General features: G+C 43.6%; 1 long non-coding RNA gene across 3 annotated transcripts in view; it reads right to left on the bottom strand.

The window, feature by feature from the left end:
* The window catches only part of LOC143837859 (uncharacterized), a 316,086-nt gene that overhangs the window by 40,977 nt on the left and 252,074 nt on the right, over positions 1-23,035 (bottom strand). The window lies entirely within an intron of this gene.

The following is a 23,035-nucleotide window of genomic DNA, read 5'->3' as shown; positions in this document are numbered from 1 at the left end:
AAAACTGATGATCTCTGGCCCCAGGGTAGCTCATTTGTCAACAACTAGAGCTAGGGCTTTTTTGGTCTTGCCCCCCCCCCCCCACACACACACAGTAGAATGTGCCCTCAAACAACATCAGGGTCCTGCCTGAGCTACAACAGTCCCACAGGATCTGCGAAAGAAAGCTCTTCCACCAGGCTTTCGGTCAAGACAAGTCAACAAGCCACCAGCTATTAACCCAAAGCCCCCCACCAATCAACTGCACCAATTATTATTATTGTTATTGTTGTTATTGTTATTCTTGTTGTTGTTATTATTATTATTATTATTATTATTATTATTTATAGCCCGCTACCCCCCCTAAGGCTTGTGGCAAGTAACAGCATATAACCCTCCCCCAATAAAAACTCCTAATACATAAAAACCACCCTAATACATAAACACATCAACCAACCCAACACGGTGACATTATCCAAGGAGGAGACCAGGGATAGCCTGAAAGGACTGCAGAAGAGGGGGACCCGATCTCACCAGGTGGCACCGGCCTCAGCCATAAGCCTGGTGGAAGAGCACCGTTTTGTAGGCCCTGTGGAAAGCTGGTAAATCCTGCAGGGCCCACAGCTCTTCCGGGAGCTCATTCCACCAGGTAGGGGCCAGATGTGCTTCCTGGGGGCTGGGAACTACCAACAAGTTAGTCCCCAACAAAATGGAACCACAATATAGAAAAACTGATTTGCAGACTGTTTATTAAATTATAAACTGTTCGATACAAATTCATTGTTAAATATGTTTATATCCAAATCAAGATGTTTTGCTTTATGAAAGTTTTGCTGTATGAAAGTATTGCTTTATGAAAGTTACAATGTAAACTGTCCTGAGCCAAAAGGGAGGGCAGTATATAAATATAATAAATGAATGAATTAATTAATATTGTTGTTTTGCTTGACATTCTCTCAGTGATCTTTCCTTCATTTCTCTATGTTTTAATTGCTGTTTATATAAAATAATAGAGTTGGGAGGTGCCATATATTTCAGTCCCTGCTCAATGTGGGATCAACCTTAAGCATCCCAGATAAGTGTTCATCCAGCCACTGCTTGAATACGGCCAGTGAGGAGGCACTCACCAACTCCCTAAGCAGCTAATTCGGCTGATGAACCACTCTTACTGTAAAATGCTTACTGTATGCTTTCATATCTGTATTTTAGCTTTGTTTTTATTTATTTTAATGATATATGCTGATTTCCCTGTAATGGTTTTAAGAAGCGTTGCATTACATATGTTTATAATCTGTTAGCCACTTTTGTGCTCCTGATGAGAGTAGATAGGTGTGGTATGAACTTTGTAAATAAATAGTAGATTTTTAACCTGCCTTTCTTACATGGAGCATAGGACAATTTACTACATTTTTATATGTTCATTTATATATTTATACCCAGATTTGCTCCTCTCCACCTCCTCCATTTTATTGCCCCAACAACTACTCTGTGAGATGGGTTCAGCTGAGAGACAAAGTGAGTGACTCAAGGTCATGTAGTGAGGATTTGAATCTGGGTCCCTGACATCCTAGTCTGACCACTAACCATTACATCATGCTGTTCTATTATGTTCCCTGCTTCCATTTTCCTTTCACAGAAATCCCATGAAGTAGCTGAGACTGTGGCAGCCTGCTGAAAATGCTTGCCACAAAGGTTACAGCATCCCTACATACAAAGACATTGCTCACAGATGCCCAGCTAATCTTACACAGCTATCCACAATGACCCCCCCATGAGAGGTATAATGGGAAGGAGATGTTCAGTTCTAGTGAATTAAGTATCTTTATGAAGTATCTATATTGCCATGCCATACCAGAGCCAGATTCTTTCAGTGAAGTTAATATCTGTCAAATGAATGTATCTAAAATGCCCAGAATGTGTTGTCCAGATGGCATGCATTTGTGAGAACCTTCCATGAACAATGATAAATATAACCACACCAAATTGTTTTTGTTTGCCTTTCCTAACTTGTGATTAGGGAACAGATACTATTCATACAATCAACTCGGACTTGCTGAGTTTCAAATCATGTATATATGTTATGTACCATCAATCTGCTTCCAATTTATGTTAGCCTTATGCATTATTAACTTCCCAAACATCCTATCATTAGCAAGCTTGCTCAGGTCTTTATATTTTATGTACTTTATATTTATGTACTTCAATTGCTGAAAACCCTTCATATTCATTTGTATAATCTCCACAACAACCCTGTGAGGCATATGAGTATTCTTATTCTCAGAACCCTGAACATGTGTATGTGCTTTGCCTCTAGTGGGTTTATAATACTGTAAATTGCACTGTGAAAGACATAAACCCAGATCCATTTATTGTGATAATTTCATGGTATCTGCTGCCATTTTGATAATAAACCATAAGGCCCAGGAGATAATTTCTATTCTTGTTCAAACAAAAAGAAGACCTTTCACAACCTGAAACAGTGCTGTTTCACAACCTGAAACAGTACATAAGATAGAGACAGAGTTCAACGAGATCTGAACACAATGGAAAAATGGGCAAATGAGAACAAGATGCAATTTAATAAAGATAAGTGTAAAGTTCTGCATCTGGGTCAGAAAAATGAAAAGCATGCCTACTGGATGGGGGATATGCTTCTAGGTAACACTGTGTGTGAACGAGACCTTGGGGTACTTGTGGATTGTAAACTAAACATGAGCAGTCAGTGTGATGCAGTGGTAAAAAAGGCAAATGCCATTTTGGGCTGTATCAACAGAGGCATCACATCAAAATCACAAGATGTCATAGTCCCATTGTATACGGCACTGGTCAGACCACACCTGGAGTACTGTGTGCAGTTCTGGAGGCCTCACTTCAAGAAGGACGTAGATAAAATTGAAAGGGTTCAGAGGAGAGTGACGAAGATGATCTGGAGCCAAGGGACCAAGCCCTATGAAGATAGGTTGAGGGACTTGGGAATGTTCAGCCTGGAGAAAAGGAGGTTGAGAGGGGACATGATAGCCCTCTTTAAGTATTTGAAAGGTTGTCACTTGGAGGAGGGCAGGATGCTGTTTCTGTTGGCTGCAGAGGAGAGGACACGCAGTAATGGGTTTAAACTTCAAGTACAACGATATAAGCTAGATATCAGGAAAAAAATTTTCACAGTCAGATTAGTTCAGCAGTGGAACAGGCTGCCTAAGGAGGTGGTGAGCTCCCCCTCACTGGCAGTCTTCAAGCAAAGGTTGGATACACACTTTTCTTGGATGCTTTAGGATGCTTAGGGCTGATCCTGCGTTGAGCAGGGGGTTGGACTAGATGGCCTGTATGGCCCCTTCCAACTCCATAATTCTATGATTCTATGATTCTGGGCAGTTCTGAATATGCCCTAGGAGATTTGTAAATTTCCATGGCAGGCCTTATAGTGAACCCAGGACTGTTTTAGGTCAGAAAAATGGAGTACCAGGGTGTGTACCAGGGTGTGTCTGATCCTTATCCAATACCATATGCGTGGGAACTGAGGAGTTGTGTTACATTTGACACACTGTGAGTGACTCAAGACACTATCTGTGCATTCCAAAATGAATGAAAACAATGTGCACTATAATGTAGCTGGAATATGCATCCATATCAATACCACACAAAGCAGGTGGCCTCTATGCATAAGTGAGAGTATTTTTACAAGATCTGGTATTCTTCTTTTATTATGATAGAGAGACTGTAGGAACCTATTTCCCTAAATTTGCTTTGAGGGAGCCACCAAATTATTAAACAGAACTATAACTTATTTTGCCTTAGCGTATTTAATATCAAGCTGCAGGTTCACATGCTTCACAGCTGCATATGAATAAAAGTTATATAGGCGGCGGAGTGTAATGATTGACAATTTGCACTTAAGGTGCAGGTAGCCTTACTTTTGATAGTTTTATTTTAACAAAGGACTGTGAGACTCATAAGATGTCAGTGGCTCTGGTTTGGCAGTGACAAAGGTCAAATTACTGCAAGAGGGTACTATGAACACATAATATTCAATTTAAGCAGCAACTCAATACTCAGCCGGATATAAGCTTGCTTCTGATTCAAAAACGGATTTTAACTTTAGTTATCATATACAGACAGAAGATTTAGAATATACAGACAACAGATTTGGCACCACATTTCCTGCATTTCATCACTGTGTTGTACCATTCACAGTACACACAAAAAAGAGGACATTGATAAAGGAAACTTCATAGTAAAATTGCATATTTATTCTGGTGAACTGATTATGACCAAAATAGTTTCAAGGAAATTTGGGGACAAAGGAGCTTGAAAATTGGTTATTTTAACACATCACAATCAATCAAATTACTAATTCTACCTCTGCAATATGCAAGTTTAAAATGACAACAACTTGCATTAATGGCATACAATTAATCTTCTCTTTGAAAGCAGAAACATTTTTGATGGGCCAAACATTGATGAACATAATGTATTTTTAGAGAAAAATATATTAATAATCCAATGCAGGATTGCTTTGCCACAGTATCCCATGATAAGAAACAACAACATTTGGAACTAAAGTAATATTTATTTGTATTATTAACATTACTTAAATGCCTGATCTACATCACTGGCTTATTGAATAAGCTGGCAATTTTGAAGGCAGGCTGTTTTAGGCATCCATCTGGTCTGCATTCCAGGCAGAGTCACCTCATTTTAGAATTCATATGTTGCTTCGATTGTCCTTGCTTTTCATCATCAGCACAGCTCTATATGCAGAGATATGCCAAGCTGTATCTCTCTCCCCTGATGTGCTTCAAGTCTGCTACTACAATTGACCATATTAGTGTTGTGCCTGTTTTTTCAATGGATGTGGGCTTGAGGGCACCCCTCTTGAAATGTCTCTGGAGGAATTCCATCCAGATCCCCAACAGGCCAGGACTATCTTCTTTAAATGCCTAAGGGCTGTTCTTACAATTGTAGTTCCTTTGGTCTGTGCCATATCATTCTATCCTATGTGTAATGCTAAAACTTGAGAATCCCTGCCCTCTCATAGAACCTGGTGGAGAAAGGCATAATATCCCCCACTTGTCCTACCATTACATGATTGGGAGAAGGATAAAGCATAGCAGAGTCCCCTCATTGCCAAGAGCACAATGGAGAGCCCCAGATGAGGACTCTGACTGTGCTACACAATATGCCTGAATCTGAAAGAAATAAAACAAGCTAAATGATCTAACATAGTCCCTAAAGTTACTGGGTCACCACTGGCCAATCTGCTGCATGCTTTGGCTAGAGAGGCCCAGGCTAGCTGCTGTCAAGTTGGCTGCTGTAATGGACTGTACTTTAAAAGCTCATAAGTGCAGTAGAAACATATTACAGACTATTAAGAGGAGAGGGTTGCCACTTCTGGGTTGGGAAATACCTGGAGACTTTGGGGGTAGGGGCAGGAATGTGCGGGATTTGAGGCCTGGAATATAATGCTACGGAATCCTACCTCCAAAGCAGTCATTTTCTCCAGGGAAATTGATTTATGTTGCCTGGAGATGAGCTGTAAAATTGAGGGAGAGAAGGAACTGGACACTTCCCAAGAGGAAAAGGAGCCACAAGGGCTGCTGCAACCACTGCCAACTATTGTTGCATTGTTGCAACAGCAGTGGTTAATTGCTACAGTTGAGCCTGCAAGGCTTGGTTCTGAGCTGCTAGGTTGGGTCAACAACTGCTGCAGTTGGGTCATCATTTGCTCCAGTGTTTATCAGGCAGACTCAATCTGTGCTGGGGATATTATGCATGACAGGAAACTTCACAAAAAATCTTGATAGAAGATGGGATTTTTTATTCGTCATGTGGCCCCATTTTTTGCACAGAAAACTCACTATAGTATTTTTGATTATGCATTATCTTCCCCATTCATAGCAATGACTGCATCTTTTCAGTGCAGTGTTTGATACTAGCTTTACTATGACTTTTCTTTTAAGATGGTGCTGAAGACACCTGTTTTCACATGCACAAACATTAGCATGTTTTTGGCCTTTTCCCCTGTGCCACTATACACCAATGGAGGAATAGAGAGCTCCAGTCCCTCATCCACCAATGGGAGCTCAAGTCGCCCCTTATTTGGCACAGACATTCTACCTCTGCTATTACAACATTACACCATAGAAATTTATTTATTTATTATCTCAGAGGCACTTGCAAGCATTTTGATCCACTCACTCAAGGAACAGAATACCTCTGAGGGGGAAAGGTTATAGTGTTGGCATTCAAAAGGCTTGTTGAGGTCTCCACATCCATGAACTACAATTGCTATGAGGCCCTGCTAGCAGCATGTGCCGGTGTGATGGCCAGGTGACACTGCAGCTGACCATGGTCTGCCAATGAGCATCTAACACAATGGAGGAAATGCCCCCTCATTTAAATATTTGTCATCATAAGTCTTGCAAATGCATAATCATATGCAAAAAACCAACAACAACACAGTATTAGAGCACAGGCATAAACATGACCATTTAAAAAAATGATTTAAAAGCATCAGCATGCTGACTTCAGTGAAAACCTGTACATGCATAATAACCCCTGATCTCAGGTTTCAGCTCTCTGCTAGAAGGAAGCATGGACAAACTAACAGGAAGGCAGGGAGAATTTGTATCCAAAACAGAATGCCAAGGGGACTGACAGAATGCAAGGTCAGATAGTCCAGTGAAAAACTTTGTGGGAATGTTAAAATTCTCACTTCCTGGAAACTTTTTAACTGGAGTTTGTGAATTTGCTATGTTATCTCAGAGTTGTTATCAATTCCCTGCAGACATTTTACTCCTGATTCTACCTGACCTTTTCTCCTTTTCATTGAATAAAATATCTTGTTTATTTTTAAACTTTCAAAAGTCTCTCAAGTACCATTTTCAGAAATAGACATTTAGAAAGGGGATCTTGTCTCTTCCCTCAAGTTCCGGGACTGAGCCAGCATCATCGTCAAAATATAATAATGTGACAAGGTGGGACAACTTTAAAACTTCAAATAAGAAAATAGAAAGGTTGCTCAGCCAAAAAAGAAGAAGAAAAAACATAGGGAAAACCCTGCATTTGAGGGAGGAAAGTGATCAAGATCATCAAAGTCCCAATATGAAAAAAGTGTCTCCCAGATTCAGGAACTGGTAGCCCTGCTTCCAACATGATACTATAGATGACTGCCCCAAACTACTAATATGATAGTCACCTCCCATTGCTATGTTGAAACAGATACCTAGGCCCTGCAGATACAGGCCCAAAGACCTAACAGGGCCAAGCCAAGGATTTCTTATGGTCTTCAAAACCACACGATGCCCTTGTCCTTTATCTTAGACAACCAGATTCCCTGCCTGGCCTCACCAGTTGACAGCTTAAAGTTGGATACCTACAAAACCCTTTAAGACCCATCCCAGAGAGATTGAGCAAAGTACTAACCAATCTGTAAAGCAGCCTGGTATGCCAGCCAAGGCAGCCGCTTGAAATTGTGGCTGACACATTGTCACTCATACCCCTCTCTCACGCAGCCTCATCAATTCAGGGGTCAAAGGGTTAAATGGAATCTTTCACCACTGAGGATTCCTGGGGCTAACTTTCCAGCAACCTATGCACCCTGAATTTACTGTTGCATCTGCTAAGCGATCTACCTTCACTTCTAATACTAAATCAGAGTCCAGTAGCACCAACAAAGATTTATTCAAAGCGCCAACTTTCGAGTGCAAGCACTCTTCCTCAGACTATGAACATACTAAAGATACTCCTGTTTCTTAACTTGTCTTTACTGTCCTCAGTTACTTCAATGTAATAGAAGAGCAAGGAGAACAGATATATTCTCCCAACCATCATTTTAACTTGGTAGGTGGTAAAAACTGATCTCCCAGTGTCAATAGCTCACAGTATGGATGATGTTTCTATGGCACCTGCTGCCATTTTTATAACAAATGAATTAGTAGCCTTGAAATAACTGACTGTGAAGCACTTGGTATCAGGCCCTATTCAAAACCGTTGTGCTCATCTCTCCTCATTCCTATGCCTTAGGTGCAGAGGTGAGAGGCTGTGGTAGTAGATGTTCCTCCCCCCCTCCCCCATGGCACAGCAGCACATTCAACATCCTCCTTCTGGCCATCCATGGAACTGTGGTCATCCTGACACCCCAAGTGGATCCAATGACAGATTAACTATCTCCTGGCCCGGACAGTGTCCCTGGTCCTCAGACAAAGCTGATCCACTGGTTCCAGATGATAAGGACTGTGGCTGCTCTCCTGTATGTGATCCACTGCCCAGCTTCAATTGCTCCTGGTGCTTTATCTAACAATCCCACCTCCAGTATTGCAATTCTGCAGGAAACGAGGCTTGAAACAATGAACTATAGTATACTAAGTAATGTTAGTTATTTCCCCTTTTAAAACTTATTTATTTATTACTAACTCCTAACCCTTAGCTATAATTTGACTAACAGTGAGTTATACTAAGTACTACATCACAGCCTATAATGGCCTATAACCAGGCAAAGAAATCCCCAAAGACACTCCCTAAGCAGTCTTAGTATCCAATGCTGTCTCCACAGGAAAATTGTCTGACCTCAGATGGTGGCTCACCTAACAATCCTGCTAGATCATAGCATCGAGGACAAATGAAGACAACTGATTGTGAATGAAAATCAGGACATTTTTGCAAGGAGAGCCGAAATTTCATGAATTATACCGAACATTGTATGATTTAATTTCCATTTCCTCCTTAAATACAAGAGGAATGGCCCAAAGCTTTGATACATGCCTTCACAATAAATGCACAAATGTTTTTGTGTAAAACACCATCAACTTGCAGCTGGCTTACAGCGACCCCACAGGGTTTTCAAGTCAACAAATGAACACAGGTCATTTGTCATTGCCTGCTTCCAAGTAGCAATCCTGGATTTCTTTGCCGGTCTCCTGTCCAAGTACTAATAAGGTCGGACTTCGCTTAATTTCTGAGATTTGATAAAATTGGGTCAGGTTGCATCATCCAGGCTAGGGCAAATACATGAATGGAATGGCACAAAGTTGAATTTTTTAAAGTTGTTTTTCCTACAATTTGGTGGTATTATTACATTGTACTCCTGCAAGCAGGGTTCTTGTCAATGCTAAAATACTGTCGAGTGTCTATTTCAAACACATCAGATTTTTATCCACATGTCACTACTTCGCTTCATCTTAAATTTGAAATCAGTATTCTCTGTTTTCCAAAAGCACATCTGAAATCCCCCCTCCCATCCAATTATTTTATGGTTCATGTATGTGTGTCTATGTTTCTCTTTAACCAGCAGCTCCTCTAGTTGCATTACTCACCTCCAACAGCATTAGGGAAATCACATTTCCTACGCTAAGGGAGTAAAAATTATTTGGTAGTTACTTGTCCAGTTTGAGTGCATGCAAGCTTTCATAGTAAAGGTATCTGAAGAATTCATTTAGATATTTGAATCTGTATAATGATCAGCAGCTGCTCTTTGTCAGTGATTCATTCAGCAGAGCTGATGTCACTTGGAGACCTTAGAGGATTAGGGGTTTGAAAAGCAGGTAATAAAGGACAAGAGCACTGATAATCATCTGGTCACCCTATGCAGCCCCTATATAAACATTGTATGATTCTGCTGCTTGCCCAGTAGAGATAGGCACAAACTGTACTTGTCCAAACCATGAGCCAAACTGGTTCACTCTCTGGTTAACCAGTTTGGCTCATGGGCCCAGCAAACGTTGCTTAAAGGGGTTTCAGAAAGCAGCAAAACCAGATGTGCAGCAAGAGTGCTCCCAGCTGCTCAGCTCTTTCTTGTGTAATCTCTTTAAAATTTAAAAGCACTGCACACAAAATCTGAAGAACAGCCTGAAAATATATAACATTTTTGGCAGATTAACACATAGATTTCTGTAAAAGGTTTCCAGATATCTAAAAGTAAATCCATATGCAACTGTTGTCTATATGGCCCATTATGCACGGCCGCCGAAACGGCGATTTCGGGTCACATGGAAAACGCGGAGGGGGAAGACGCGACGCATACCGGTTATACACGGGGCGGGGCGCGACGGCGGCAAAACCCAGAGTAACCGATTATGCACGCGCCGATCCGGGCGCCGCTTCTGGTTGCGCCCCGCTCACCCGGAAGCTGCGCTTTCTTCCGCGTTTCACTGACGCGGCTTTTTCGGCGGCATGCACCGAAGCTGCGGCCGGTTGCAGCCGGCTCCGTGCGTTATCCGTGATTTTAGTCGCCGCCATTCCACCACGAATGTGCGCTAAAACCCCCGTGCATAATGGGTCTATGCAAGGCATTCAAACATAGAGTTCTACGGTTCTCAATCCATTGATTTACTGGAGATGGCCATTTATTTTTCCAGTGTTATAATAGTCTTTTAAGTATAGTAAGAGCTGTATTGTTGACCAAGAGATGAGCATTCTTCTCATGGTTCTGAATTTAGTATTAACAGACAGATGCCTGTGAGGAGATGCCTCTAGAGGGGGGAAATGAAAATAGCTGTCTGGATGATGCTATGGTTCATGTTAGTCCACTCCAAACTGGCAGTGTAAAACACACATGCTTTTCCTCCCCAAGGCTACTGAAATATAAAAACCTTTTGTGATAACAGCTTTTACAGCACTGCTGCATCAGTTGGGTGACAAAATTAAAGCAACAACACAGAAGGGCTTTTAGACCTAGAGAACATATCGATACCGCTATTCAACTGTACATTTCTTTTTGTACCTTAACCACATGAGATGAGCATTTGTACATCTGGACGGTATCCCCACAGAGAAGGTGGAGGGTGAATCTCATTATTCAACTTTCACAGAAGCTTCAAATGAGCTTTTAATATATAAGTCTAAAGTTGTGATGTTTCTGCAGGAACAGTTTCTGAAAGCCAGTTGTTATTTTATTGTTATATCAACTGGCATTATTCACTGTGATATTCTGAGCCTGAGGGAAAAAATCAGAATACAAATTGCTAAAATAAAAAGCAATATTAATACATTAGTTTCTTTTAAAATAATAATAATGAAAACTTCTGCCCTAGTGTCAAAATATTTTTGAACCAGCTTCATTATATGGATTAACAATAAGAGTCTTTAAAGTGCTTTTTGCATGTTCAAAGTGTCTTATGAGCAATAATTTACTAACTCTTGTAACAGCCATTGAAGAGAGGCCAGTATTATTATTCCATATATTAAATATATAGTGGCTACTGCTGAGAGAAAATGGCTGGCTTGCCAAAGACATCTGCCAGTCATACAGAATAATGTAAGGAGCTTTGTGTTACCATGCTGGTGCATTCAGTCATTATACAGTAGAGAAATCTCAGTATAAATGCACAGAATAAGTCCTATTACTTAACTACGAGATGAGATTTTGCCTCTCAGTTAGGGAGACAGACTATAAATAAATGAATGAATAAATACATTCTAACCCATGGTTCCTCTATATATTTGTGAAACAGCCTGGGGGGTGGAACATGTCTGACTGTCCAAGTTGGAATAGGGCCAACCTGAGTGCCTGGAGCCAGCAGCAGATAAGGGGAGAGGACCCTGGGCAAAGGGTCGTGGAGGGCCTGCTAAAGAAGACCTCCCAGCCTGTTAAGCAGGGCCTGCTAACGAGGGCCTACCGGAGATCTGTCCTGGGCCTGCTAACAAGCTGGCCAGCCCCCACCCACTTGATCCCAAAGCCACCTTGAGCTGCCTGGCCAGGGGTCAGGGGAGGGAACCCTTTCAAGGTTTTGAAGCTAGTAATAAAAGAGAGAGTCATAGGTATAAGTGTTACATTTGGACAGAGTTTGTATAGTTTGATGATTTTTGGAAATTGAGGTATTCACCCATGAATGACTTTTCTACTGCATAGCTTTAGGCAAGTTTTAATGGAAGATGGGATAGCTACGATACTGAGCACTCTATTCCAAATTTTAAGCAGCAATGTAAGTCTCAGTTTACATACGTTAGGTGCAGATACCCAACTGGTGTCCTTATACATTCTCTATATAACATTCTGCTAATAACATTCTGCTAATGTTTTATCAAGAGCAAGTGGAGTGTGGCACATCAAGTGCTTGACTTGGGGCCAAACCAAATGTGACAAAGTTCTATGATCCAACTTGCTTTCCTCATAGCCACATAATAGCTGTTGGGGACTTGTTTTTAAAGCAGAGTAGGGGGCTGCATGGGGGTAGTGCCATTTTCCCTAGCTGAAATAGCTGGGAGGTATTTGTTTCATTTTGAGGCAAAGGAACATGGGAGGGAGACAGAAGGTTCTCCTCCCCCTGGTCATAGCCCTAATTGGATTTTCAGGGATTATAAAATGAGCTCCCCATAGTTGCTTCATGGCTGCAGAAAATGAATCAGAGCTTTCTTATTAAAAATGGTTGTATCTTGTTCTGGGGAAGGAAAAAAAAAAACATTGTTTCAATTTTGTAAGAATGTCAGCTCACCTATGAAGCACCTTGATAAATTCTCACCCTAAACTCACAAGTTATTGAAAGGATAAACTGGGCTACTTTCATGAATTCTATCTGGAGTTCCTCAACGAATGCATGTCCTTGCAGGTCCCCCACACATATAAAAAAGTCACACCATTCTCTTCTTCTCTCCTCTGTGAGATCTTCAGCCCAATAATAATCATTCACAACTTTTTGTCACAGAAAAATCCTGATATGAACGATCACAATAACACAGTAGCAATGATTTGTGAATGGACTCTTGGACTATGCTGCCCAATAAATACGAATGTGACTAGGGAAACATCCGTACATCTTAATGTGAAGGAAGTAGCCCTGACCTAGCCCGATCTTGTCAGATATCAGAAGTTAAGCAGGCTCAGCCCTAGCTAGTACTTGTCTGGCAATCCACCCCTGTTTGTTTCTTGCCTTGTAAATCCTACAGAGTCACCATAAGTTGACTATGACTTGATGGCATTTCCCACCACCAATAGAAAAAAGGTATGGTTTCCAGCATCCTTTCTAAAGACAATTTTGATTCTGCCTCAAGATATTCCAGCTGTCCTGTATTGAGCTGAATCTGGCTTGCCCACACTGCTTAAATTAATTACAGAAGAATGTTGAAGAGTTCTTCTAGCCATCTTTCTAAGCAGTGCTTTATACAACTCCAAAACGTTGTATAACCTCCAAAACCTCTTGGGTTGCCAACTATGACAGATTTTTTTGTTGTTGTTGCTATTACCCAATACCTGCTTACTCCCAGGGCTTTCCTCTGTCTGGGTTCAAAACTTAGGACGTGATATTCACTACAGATAGGTAGGGGAACTATCATCAGTTCTGGATTTTCCCCATGGTTTAAATTGCTCAAACAGGATCACACCAGAAGGAGCTTTGTCCAACACTAACGTACAGTTTCCACTAATGTAGAGAAGACTTTACAGCCCACAGATTTCAAAGGATGATAACCACCATGTTAGATGGCCATTATCAGCATATGCCAGTTGTTCGCCGAGTATGTATGTGAAGCCCTGGAATTGGGGGGTCTCCTTCATTATGTGCTGTTTTGAAACCTTTACTCAATCCCCAGGGCCAGGTTCCTTGCAGTCATTTTAGCCAGGCTACCATCACATTCAGAGGCAGACAAAAATCATCTATCTCTGATGATCATCATTATGTGACATTATGATGTCACTGTATGCACTGGCTGCCATGTAGATCCATACAAAACTTTCATCTTGATGTTCAGTATGCTGTCTTCTCCACTATGTCCTGGTCCTAACCATTTTAATATTGTTTTTGTTTTAACCTTGATTCAGGTTGTTATGAACCATAGTCTCATGCAATAAAAATTCTACCAACCAACCTAATTTCCAGTGGGATTGAACATGCATGTGTATATGCTTCTGTAGATGGTATGAGAGGAAAGCTTTGTATTTCTGTTGGGAGTAGTGGTCCAAGTCTGGAGTAGTGAACCTCTCATTGAGATCTAGTGACCTGAAATGGGTCACCTGTATAGCTGACATCCTATATTAGAAATGAGATAACTGCGTGAATCAGGTATGCTATGAGCAACAACAGGCATGCAATAGTCGCAGCTAAATCAATCTAGAGGTTATATACCTCTAAGGGCTTGTTTCTATGTGGGTGCCAGTTTTTAGCCTCTGTTTCTTTGGCCTCTGTATCTCTGCTTATTCTTGGGCACCTAAGTAGCCACTGTGGGAAACAGAATATCACACTGTACAGACCACTGATCAGATCCCGCAAAATTTATCTTACAATTTTCTAGTATTAGTAGAAAAGAAAAATAACAACAACAACTTGATATGCTTATAGGTTAGATGGGATATGTAAAAACACTGGTAATAACCATTTAGGTTAATGTTAAAGGAGACAGGATTTTCTTCCTATTCAGGCAGAAAGAAGCCATGATCTAATTAACATTTATTTAGGGAGTCTGACTGCTGAACAAAATCAATACCTGTAAAGATTTAAGCTTGCCTGTTTTAACAACCCATTTGTCATCTGGTTTCTCTAGTATTGGACAACTATAACAAACTGAAAAATGACATGGTACCTTGAAATGTCTAATTTAGCTTAAATACAATAAAATCTCTAGTTTGCTATAGGACCCATCAGATACAAAAGAGAGATAAATATCACCGCCTCCAAAATGTCAGTAAAACAAAATGCATTCAAGTAGGAAAAAACTCATTTCTGAGTAATTCCTCCCCCCCCCACACACACACACAAACTGTTAGAAATTTTTAAACCCAACAAAAAGCAGGTATTGTGGAGTACAGACAGACTGTTCCCCCCACGCAGCTGAATATCTTTATAATCAGTATTTGTATTGTGTGGTTGGAGACTAAAGAATTTGTGGAAGCTGCAATTATACTGCAGCTCTCACAGCTTTGTGGGAACACCAGATTTACTGTAAAATCAAGGTGGCTCATGATGAAACAGCTTAATGATATTATTAGCAACTTGGAGCAGCAGAGAGTGGCTGAATTCATGAAATAATAAGAGGATGTTTCATACAATCAATTATTAATGTGTGAATAAAAAGAATATATGCTTTTGCCTTTGATACAGGAGCATTTGCTGCCCTAACAGTGGAAATAGACCATTTTTATCAAGATGTAAGTACCCATAGGGCAGCTCTATTTATATTTGTGGGGAGAGTTATGTGGGGTGAACTGCAAACATGTTTCACCACCAAATCCATTCTACTGGCAGACACTTTGCAATAAATTAATAATAAGTCCAAGTTTACCATATGTTTCTGAGCAAGTAAAGATTCCGGGTGAGAATGCTTGTGTCTGGCAAGAAGATCTATTTTATTAGAAATAGAATGTGGTGTAAAAATTCTGTCAAATCCTTCATCTATGTTCATGCCTTGTATTTTATTTTAAACCGAGTTAAGTTTTGATTTTATTGCTGTGGAATTGAACCACATCTGCTACCACCCTCCACTTGGGTGGCTCCTATATATGAAGTTTTCTTCCACAATTCGAATACTTTGAAGACGTTACCATCCAGGACATTCTAGTATACCCTACGCCCCACCAACGTCAGTGAGTTTCATTTGTGTATAATTTTCCATCGGAATACAGCCAATGCATGCTGGACTATGCAAAGCTACTTGTTGTCCATAGCATCAAGCAGTGACATGCATGCTTGAAGGTCCTAGCTCAGAAAGAATTTCCATATTAGCCAATGTCAATGCAAACTCAATTCAAAAACACTTTGGTACAAAACACTGCTTTAGCTGATTTCATGTGCAAAGCAGAAATAGCGGCCGCGGCTTGGCGTGGCCGCCGTTGACACTGCGGAGGGCTCCCGGCAATGACACAGCTCCTCTCAGCGTCATCAGGCTGCGCTGAGGAGCAGCCAGAGAAGGGCGGGGGCGCCCGGCTTTAAATAGGCCGGGCGCACGCGTGGAGGCCCTCTTCACGTCAGCCGCCATTGGGGCAGACACCCTCCCACCCTACCAGTTTTCACGTTGTTAAGTTTTATGTTGCAGCCGCGGCTATGCTCGGTAGGGAGCCTGTTGGCAGGGAGGCCCGTCTGCACGCAGGACTCCCTGAAGGGGGGTCTCAGTAAGGAGACCGGCAGTTCCCTGGGTGTGGCTTACCTGGCTGGGAGGCCAGGGGCCCGGGGGCCAAGCGGCAAGGGGGCACCAATGGAGACAGATGCCCTTTGGGCCCCTTACTGCTGCTTCCCAGGAGACTCTGAGGCGAAAGGCGTCCCATCCTCCAGGCTGGGAGTGAGGCGTGGAGCCTGAGCGCCGCAGTTTCAAAAAAGACAGCCGGACGGTTGTTGGGGGTCAGGCTCCCTCACCAGCATATGGCCAACCCTACGTTGGGGTTGTTTATTAATAAATGGCTGTGGCCAATTTATTTGCCAAACAGGAGTAGTGTCTTCACTGGATTAGTCGCCACCTGCTAGTCAATTTGCATACTACATACTGCAAATACTCTTCAGGCTATCTATTAGTTATCAGGTTAGGTTCAAGGTTCTAATTATCATATAAGGTAAAGGTATCCCTGTGCAAGCACCACGTCATTTCTGACCCTTGGTGTGACACCCTCTAGCATTTTCTTGGCAGACTCAATACAGGGTGGTTTGCCATTCCCTTCCCCAGTCATTACCATTTTACCTCTCAGAAAGCTGGGTACTCATTTTACTGACCTCAGAAGGATGGAAGGCTGAGTCAACCTTGAGCCGGCTGCTGGGATCGCACTCCCAAACTCATGGTCAGTATGTCAACTGCCTTACCACCTTGTACCACAAGAGGCTCATTTATTATCACTTACAGAGCCTCTAATGTCACTGGACCCATGTACCTGTAGGACTGCCTCTCTTGTTATGTTCTGTTTGCTCATCAAAGGAAGCCTTCTGAAGTAAGGTCAGCAGTTGCCTGTTCACACATTCTCACTCGACATTATGGAACAGTCTGCCTAAGACCATTAGGAATGCTCATGTTCTACATTTTATGAAATTTGCAGAACAGTTCAGGAGGGCATTCTTGCAGAGGGAGTAGAGCCACGATGTAATAGAACAGCTTAGGAGGTCAGCTGTATTAAGTGCATTTTTTCTCCTTCCAGGTCTTCCAACCGAGCTCCACTATGTAATACTGTTTTATTATAATACTAGATTTTAAGCCCATTTTAGTTTTAAATAAAATGGGCGCTAGACTGACCTTGTGGGCGTCGTCCGTGGTTGTTTGTTAGCTCAGGTGCAGTGGGGCGACGATCCTAAAGCTGCAAGGGCGCTGCAGCGGCGGCGAGAAGGCGGGAGGGCCCTGGGCGGCAATGGCAGCCATTTCCATGCATCTGCCGGCCATTGGAGCGGCCAGGAGAAGGCGGCGTGGCCCCCCCCGGGCGATCCATGGAGAGGCTTCTTTCAGCACGGCGGGGAGAGGGCGGGAGGGCGGCGGCCAGGCACGGCAGCGATCTTCAGCTGCCCCTCGGCCATTGCAGCGACCGGGAGAAGGCGGCGCGCCCCCCCCCCCCCACCGCGAGCCATGGAGAGGATTCTTCCAGCGCGGCGGGGAGAAGGCGGGAGGGCGGCAGCCAGGCACGGCAGCGATCTTCAGCCGCCCCTCAGCCATTGCAGCGACCGGGAGAAGGCAGCGCGCCCCCCCCACCGCGAGCCATGGAGAGGCTTCTTCCAGCGCGGCGGGGAGAAGGCGGGAGGGCGGCGGCCGCCCACGGCAGCGATCTTCAGCCGCCCCCCGGCCATTGGAACGGCCGGGAGAAGACGGCGCGCCCCCCCACCACAAGCCATGGAGAGGCTTCTTGAGGCGAAAAGGGGGGACGGCGCAGCTCGGCGACAGCAGCAGTCTTCAGGTGGCTCCCGGCCATCGGAGCAGGCGGGAGAAGGCGGCGCGGCCCCCCCCCACAGCGACCCAGCGGCCGGGAGAACGGACAGTTGGGCGGCTGTGCGGTTGGAAAGGAGCAGGGCCGCCGCGTCTGCGATGCGGCAGCCCTGCTCCTTCCCCCGCATCGACTCGGGCGGCTGTGCGGCTGGAAAGGAGCAGGGCCGCCGCATCTGCGACGCGGCAGCCCTGCTCCTTCCCCCGCATCGACTCGGGCGGCTCTGCGGCTGGAAAGGAGCAGGGCCGCCGCGTCTGCGACGCGGCGGCCCTGCTCCTTTCCCCGCATCGACTCGGGCGGCTGTGCGGCTGGAAAGGAGCAGGGCCGCCGCGTCTGCGACGCGGCAGCCCTGCTCCTTCCCCCGCATAGACTCGGAGACAATGGCGGCCAAGGAGGCAATGGGGAGGCACGCTTCGCGCGCCTCCCCATTGCCTCCTTGGTCCAGGATTGACACTCGGGGGAGCAAATCAGGAGCCGCTTCGCGGCTCCTGATTCGCTCCTCCGAGTTTTTATCCCGGACCGAGCCCGCCCTAACTCCTCCCCGCTACCCCTTACTCTTTTATTCAGTCCGTGGCGCCCATGGCACCACAGGCTTTGTACAGACTAGATTCAAAGCCCGTTTGTGAGAATGGGCTTTGAAAGCCCCCCCCCCCACCATTGCAGCCCAGCAGATACATAGAGGTGGCATTGTCCTCAGGTGCGGCGTTTCTGGGCCGGGTGGGAAGGCCTGCTTCCTCCCCCCCCAGTGGTGGTGCGGCCTTCCCCTCTGACCTAGAATCACACCCGGGGCCTCTTCAAGGCTTCTAGTGTGCTTCTAGTCCTGAGGAGAAGACCTCCTTCTTTACTCACGATGTCCTGCCACTTCCCTATTGCTTTCTGTCCTGTCCTGGTGAAGGCCTAGAAGCCTGTCCTGGTGAGGGCCTAGAAACCTTTCTGACCTGTCCTGGTGACGGCCTAGATTGTGCCCTCACCCAATTGGCTAGAACTGATGTCTGTCCTGGTGAGGGGCCAATTGGAAGGCGCTTTGTGCCTTCCAATTGGCCCTTCACCCAGACTTATCCTGCCCACTCTCCACCCACTTAGCCCTTAACGAATAATGAAGAAGGGAAAGATTCACTGTATGATTCAAATGTTAACATATTTTGTTTTATTTCTAGAATAATGAACACTGTGGATTTATTTCTATTGTTCTCTCAAAACGTTAGGTACATATGATATGTTAAAGATGAACAGAAGGTACTTCTTCACACAGTCTGAAATTATGGACCTTGCCATTGGAGAAACATGCTTCACCTTTAAAAGGTGAGAAGATCATTTTTTTTAATTCAGTTACGCTTTCCAAAAAGAGCCTCTTGTGGCGCAGAGTGGTAAGGCAGCCGCCTGAAAGCTTTGCCCATGAGGTTGGGAGTTCAATCCCAGCAGCCGGCTCAAGGTTGACTCAGCCTTCCATCCTTCCGAGGTCGGTAAAATGAGTACCCAGCTTGCTGGGGGGTAAACGGTAATGACTGGGGAAGGCACTGGCAAACCACCCCGTATTGAGTCTGCCATGAAAACCCTAGAGGGCGTCACCCCAAGGGTCAGACATGACTCGGTGCTTGCACAGGGGATACCTTTACCTTTACCTTACGCTTTCCAAAGAGTCAAAATATTTCACTAATTCAAAGATGTCTAGGGAAAAGACATCTTTGTTGAAACTAGTGGATATGCAGTGATTATTATAATGAAGAGTTTGCTTTCTTTCTTTCTTTCTTTCTTTCTTTCTTTCTTTCTTTCTTTCTTTCTTTCTTTCTTTCTTTCTTTCTTTCTTTCTTTTACCATGCTTTTTATTACCTGAAGGAGTTCCAGATCGGCTTCTTCTCCCCACAACAAACACCCTTTGAGGTATCTGAGGCTAGAGAACTCTAAGAGAACTGTGACTGATTCAAAGTCAACCAGCTGTCTTCATGTAGAGGAGCAGGGAATCAAAACCCAGTTCTCTAGAATAAGAGGCCAACACTCTTAACCACTATACCAAGCTGTCTCTCAACACCAAGCTGGCATTAGTACACATAGGCAATGTGTAGGAAATATAATTCAATTGGTGCACATATTTCTGCCTGATATTTCTCATGTTGGGCCTCATGTGGATTGTTTGGGGGAGCAGCTGCATTCAACAAAAGTGTCAGATCTGAGGAGATGCAGAATGCCGGAAGTAAGAGCCCAGTTCAACAGAAGCACAATTATCCTGGTTGTCTCTGTTATAGCATCACAGACAGAAGACGAACTATTCAATTTTGAACAGTTGTTCTGACATTAAAATATTATGGTCCAAGATAGGCATGTTTCAATTATTTATTTACAAATATGGGAACACGCATAAAACTTTTGACTGTTCACATCTGTCTGTCTCTCTTTCTCCCTTCTTTTGCACTTTCTCTTTCTACTTCTCTTTGTAGCAGAAAATGAAGGGCAGACCATCCGGCATAAAGAGACAATGAAAAAAAAACCCAAGCATATTCCTGTATATTAATAACCCCTACATGTTTAACACTGAGCTTCCATAGGGGAATTTGGAAAACAAAAAAGCAGCTTCAAACAGGACAGATGTGGACTGTTAGCATGGCTAAGGTTCCATTGTTGTTTCAGGGTTGTCTAACAAGTTCCTAGCTTTCTCAAAAATGTGTCTCCTATCCATCATCAAATTCCTTTTATACTTTTTTCACACTTATCCCCTGTAGCTGTAACTTCCTTTTCTCCTGTCTTTTAACTTCACCTCTGGTCAGCCCCCTATGATGATATTAACTGAAGTTTGGGAGTCCTCAATAATTTGGGTTGCAGGGTGCCCAGCAACCCCACACAATGGTCACCAAGTTGTCACAATATAGCCTCACAAGATCTCAATTGCATGCTTTGTTCTTGCTTTCAAAAATAGGCATTGATTTTAGGCTTCTTTTAACCTCATGGTCCATTTTTATCACATTTCAAATGGTTCTTCAAATGTGGGACATCCTGCAGATTTGTTGGAAAATATCCACCAATCCATACACATCCCCCTGTGAATTTTTAAATCAGAATTCTGAGATCATTGTTCAGAAATGTGGCTGCTGGCTCGCAGCAGACCTATATTAGTGACACGGCTGGATCCATCCACAAGAAAAAGTTGCCACTGGGCTCACATCCCCCCTTTCTTTCCCCGCCTGCCGAGCACACTGAAAGGGCCAGCCTCACCTGGCCACGGGGAAGGCACAGGGAGGAGGGGCAGGGCCTGGATCCTATTTAGCTGGGAGCCCACATTGGAGACCTCCCTTTGTCCTGTGGCTCCCAGCACTTCTATTTGACTCTATTTGACTCACATCCATGGGTCTCTAGGTTTGCGGGAGTGGTGAAGGGGATAGCACAGGGGTGGGGGTGGGAGTACTTGTGTTCAAGCCCCCCCCCCTCTTCCTTTTGGTGAGGCTGGGCTGTTCCCAGCAGGAAAATCTCCTGGGAGAGCGACCAAGGGTGCACACATGCTTTCCCGTGCCGCAGCAGCTCAATGGAGCTGCATAAGTCTCTGCTTTCCTCATTCACTCTGCCCTTCACTCTTGGCCTTCACAGAGCTGCTGGGTCTCACAGTCGAGTGCTGGCCCCAGTCTCTGTGCACTGGGTTTTTTCCCTTGGGACTTTGGTTTCTATGAGATGGCATGGGATTTCATCTCCATTTTCCTTGCATCTGGGTCTTGGGGAAAGGGCTCTGGCTGAGTTTTAGGATATTTGCTTGGCCGGCTGGGGGTTCTTAAATGTAAAGGATAGCTTCTGTAATTTAGTTTATTAATGAACATTAGCTCAGCCTTGTTGTGTAAGAAGCTTTACCCCAGCACTAATGGGATACAAATGAATTTCTGTGAATCTTAATGCATGAGCACTGTCACATTTTGTAGGTTTGATAGTTTTGTTCAAACAAGCCTATTTCCATTTGTCACCCCCCTTTTTTTGTCTTCTTTTGGGCAAGGGGAACATGCTAGCAGGCATTTTGCTGCCTTTGTAATGCATGGATGGGTGTTGGATTTGCCTTGTTGATTATTCATCTTCTAAAAAATGTTTAAAGGCTCTCTTCTTTTGTAATCAATAAAACTGAGATGTCCAAGGACCTCTGATTTCAGCTGGCTCTGGACTTGCCTAATAAGTTTTACATTACAGGGCAGCATGGTAACATAACAAAAAGAAAAGGAAATAAGAACATAAGGATAGGAGGGAAAGAAAAAAATCATCAGGCTAGTTTATCACTTTGTTGACTGAGGTATCATCATGACCTCTTTGGTAATGCAGGATCAATAAGCTTGGATATGACTGGAGACCCAAAACTGCATGAGGGTAATTGTTGTGTCTTCTTGCCTTGAGGAGAAACACCAAACTGGGGAGGGGGGAATGTTCTTCAAAAGTGGGACATCCTGCAGATTTGTTGGAAAATACCCATCCATACATAGATGCCCCCCCCCCCCGGTGTGAATTTTTAATCAGAATTCTGGGATCATTGTTCAGAATTAGGTACAATAATGTTTAGAATTGATATTGACGTTTAGAATGTGCAGAGAATTTTAAATTTAGTATGTTAACCATTTTTATAAATGCCTTATAAAGTAGATCTATGCTGTGCTCTTCCATATTGCTATCAGAGAGCTCCAACTGAGAGAGACTGATTGCCCAGTAGCACCCTAGGGAATTCAGGGACTCCCAAGCTCAAGAATTATTCATTTAAGCTCTATCCTATATTAGAAGAACCACTCAGTCATCATTACAAGCCCTTTCACTCATATTTTGTCTGACTGAGCTAAAGACATTTTGCAAAACTTTAAAACTTTTTTTCTTTTGGAACATCTTGATTTTGAAGCTTCCAGTACATCCAGGTTGAAGATAGATTAATTTCTTCCTACTGAGAGCTACAGATTAGAATTATCAGTTAGTGTCAGGCTTAGAGTAAAATTTGGCAGATATGAGTAAATGGCTGGGTGCAATTCCAGCAACGATGATTTGGGAGGATAAGTACTTGGAAAGCTTGGCTTCTCAACTGCTGAGAAGCTTAGGAAGATGTCCAGATAATAATATATACAAGCAATGGTACTCAAATGCTAGGAACCACCGTGTTAGGAAATAAAGAGAATGACCAGGAAAATAAAGGGCTCCGATTATTTAACTGTCTGACATTGGTAGATGTTGCTGATGGTAACAGCACAGGGGAAACCTAAAACCTGTATTTCTGTGAAGTGCTCCAGAGAATTGAAGAGCTGG

This window comes from Paroedura picta, chromosome 5, assembly GCF_049243985.1.
Source record: "Paroedura picta isolate Pp20150507F chromosome 5, Ppicta_v3.0, whole genome shotgun sequence".
Taxonomy (NCBI): domain Eukaryota; kingdom Metazoa; phylum Chordata; class Lepidosauria; order Squamata; family Gekkonidae; genus Paroedura; species Paroedura picta.
The sequence above is the reverse complement of the archived record's forward strand: the minus strand, read 5'-3'. Positions and strand labels throughout refer to the sequence as shown.